Here is a 3,284-nt window from a genome sequence, read left to right on the forward strand (position 1 = left end):
TCTCTGACTGGAGCTATGGAAGTATGGAGCTATGGAGCCACCAGCCACCCAGGCTGGAGCTATGGAGCTCTGGTGCTATGGAGCTCTGGTGCTATGGAGCTATGGAGCTCTGGAGCTCTGGTGCTATGGAGCTATGGAGCTCTGGAAGTATGGAGCTATGGAGCTCTGGAGGTATGGAGCTATGGAGCCCTGGAGCCCTGGAGCTATGGAGCCCTGGAGCTATGGAGCCCTGGAGCCCTGGAGCTATGGAGCCCTGGAGCTATGGAGCTATGGAGCTCTGGTGCTATGGAGCTATGGAGCTCTGGTGCTATGGAGCTATGGAGCTCTGGTGCTATGGAGCTATGGAGCTCTGGTGCTATGGAGCTATGGAGCTCTGGTGCTATGGAGCTATGGAGCTGGTGCTATGGAGCTATGGAGCTCTGGTGCTATGGAGCTATGGAGCTCTGGTGCTATGGAGCTCTGGTGCTATGGAGCTATGGAGCTCTGGTGCTATGGAGCTATGGAGCTCTGGAGCTCTGGTGCTATGGAGCTATGGAGCTCTGGTGCTATGGAGCTATGGAGCTCTGGTGCTATGGAGCTATGGAGCTCTGGTGCTATGGAGCTATGGAGCTCTGGTGCTATGGAGCTATGGAGCTCTGGTGCTATGGAGCTATGGAGCTATGGAGCTCTGGTGCTATGGAGCTATGGAGCTCTGGTGCTATGGAGCTATGGAGCTCTGGTGCTATGGAGCTATGGAGCTCTGGTGCTATGGAGCTCTGGTGCTATGGAGCTATGGAGCTCTGGTGCTATGGAGCTCTGGAGCTCTGGAGGTATGGAGCTATGGAGCCACCAGCCAGCACCCTCCGTGGCTGGATCAATGGAAGTGTTTTAGGTACCAGGCAGCCAAAGGGCCGAGGCCTCACGCTCGACCACGCCGGCGCAGAGTTCCAGCCGCTCGGATAAGCTCTGTCACTCACCCGCCGCGCAGCCACCGGTAACGGGGAAATGTCGCCGCCTGGCGGACACGCCGTTGTAAATGAATGGGCTTTCGCACTTAGTGCAATTTTCGCCAACTCTCTGACTGGAGCTATGGAAGTATGGAGCTATGGAGCCACCAGCCACCCAGGCTGGAGCTATGGAGCCATGGAGCTCTGGTGCTATGGAGCTCTGGAGGTATGGAGCTATGGAGCTATGGAGCTCTGGTGCTATGGAGCTCTGGAGGTATGGAGCTATGGAGCCCTGGAGCCCTGGAGCTATGGAGCCCTGGAGCTATGGAGCCCTGGAGCTATGGAGCCCTGGAGCTATGGAGCTATGGAGCTATGGAGCTCTGGTGCTATGGAGCTATGGAGCTCTGGTGCTATGGAGCTATGGAGCTCTGGTGCTATGGAGCTATGGAGCTCTGGTGCTATGGAGCTATGGAGCTATGGAGCCACCAGCCAGCACCCTCCGTGGCTGGATCAATGGAAGTGTTTTAGGTACCAGGCAGCCAAAGGGCCGGGGCCTCACGCTCGACCACGCCGGCGCAGAGTTCCAGCCGCTCGGATAAGCTCTGTCACTCACCCGCCGCGCAGCCACCGGTAACGGGGAAATGTCGCCGCCTGGCGGACACGCCGTTGTAAATGAATGGGCTTTCGCACTTAGTGCAATTTTCGCCAACTCTCTGACTGGAGCTATGGAAGTATGGAGCTATGGAGCCACCAGCCACCCAGGCTGGAGCTATGGAGCTCTGGAGGTATGGAGCTATGGAGCCCTGGAGCTATGGAGCTCTGGTGCTATGGAGCTATGGAGCTCTGGTGCTATGGAGCTATGGAGCTCTGGTGCTATGGAGCTATGGAGCTCTGGTGCTATGGAGCTATGAAGCTCTGGTGCTATGGAGCTATGGAGCTCTGGTGCTATGGAGCTATGGAGCTCTGGTGCTATGGAGCTATGGAGCTCTGGTGCTATGGAGCTATGGAGCTCTGGTGCTATGGAGCTATGGAGCTATGGAGCTCTGGTGCTATGGAGCTATGGAGCTCTGGTGCTATGGAGCTATGGAGCTCTGGTGCTATGGAGCTATGGAGCTCTGGTGCTATGGAGCTCTGGTGCTATGGAGCTATGGAGCTCTGGTGCTATGGAGCTCTGGAGCTCTGGAGGTATGGAGCTATGGAGCCACCAGCCAGCACCCTCCGTGGCTGGATCAATGGAAGTGTTTTAGGTACCAGGCAGCCAAAGGGCCGAGGCCTCACGCTCGACCACGCCGGCGCAGAGTTCCAGCCGCTCGGATAAGCTCTGTCACTCACCCGCCGCGCAGCCACCGGTAACGGGGAAATGTCGCCGCCTTGTGGACACGCCGTTGTAAATGAATGGGCTTTCGCACTTAGTGCAATTTTAGCCAACTCTCTGACTGGAGCTATGGAAGTATGGAGCTATGGAGCCACCAGCCACCCAGGCTGGAGCTATGGAGCTATGGAGCTCTGGTGCTATGGAGCTATGGAGCTCTGGTGCTATGGAGCTATGGAGCTCTGGTGCTATGGAGCTATGGAGCTCTGGTGCTATGGAGCTATGGAGCTCTGGTGCTATGGAGCTATGGAGCTCTGGTGCTATGGAGCTATGGAGCTCTGGTGCTATGGAGCTATGGAGCTCTGGTGCTATGGAGCTATGGAGCTCTGGTGCTATGGAGCTATGGAGCTCTGGTGCTATGGAGCTATGGAGCTATGGAGCTCTGGTGCTATGGAGCTATGGAGCTCTGGTGCTATGGAGCTATGGAGCTCTGGTGCTATGGAGCTATGGAGCTCTGGTGCTATGGAGCTATGGAGCTATGGAGCTCTGGTGCTATGGAGCTATGGAGCTCTGGTGCTATGGAGCTATGGAGCTCTGGTGCTATGGAGCTATGGAGCTCTGGTGCTATGGAGCTCTGGTGCTATGGAGCTATGGAGCTCTGGTGCTATGGAGCTCTGGAGCTCTGGAGGTATGGAGCTATGGAGCCACCAGCCAGCACCCTCCGTGGCTGGATCAATGGAAGTGTTTTAGGTACCAGGCAGCCAAAGGGCCGAGGCCTCACGCTCGACCACGCCGGCGCAGAGTTCCAGCCGCTCGGATAAGCTCTGTCACTCACCCGCCGCGCAGCCACCGGTAACGGGGAAATGTCGCCGCCTGGCGGACACGCCGTTGTAAATGAATGGGCTTTCGCACTTAGTGCAATTTTAGCCAACTCCGTGGCTGCAAGTATGGAAGTATGGAGCTATGGAGCCACCAGCCAGCACCCTCCGCGGCTGGAGCTATGGAAGTATGGAGCTATGGAGCTATGGAAGTATGGGGCTATGGAA

Source organism: Syngnathus leptorhynchus, unplaced genomic scaffold (genome assembly GCF_054491065.1).
Source record: "Syngnathus leptorhynchus isolate UIUO unplaced genomic scaffold, UIUO_Slep HiC_scaffold_261, whole genome shotgun sequence".
Lineage (NCBI taxonomy): Eukaryota > Metazoa > Chordata > Actinopteri > Syngnathiformes > Syngnathidae > Syngnathus > Syngnathus leptorhynchus.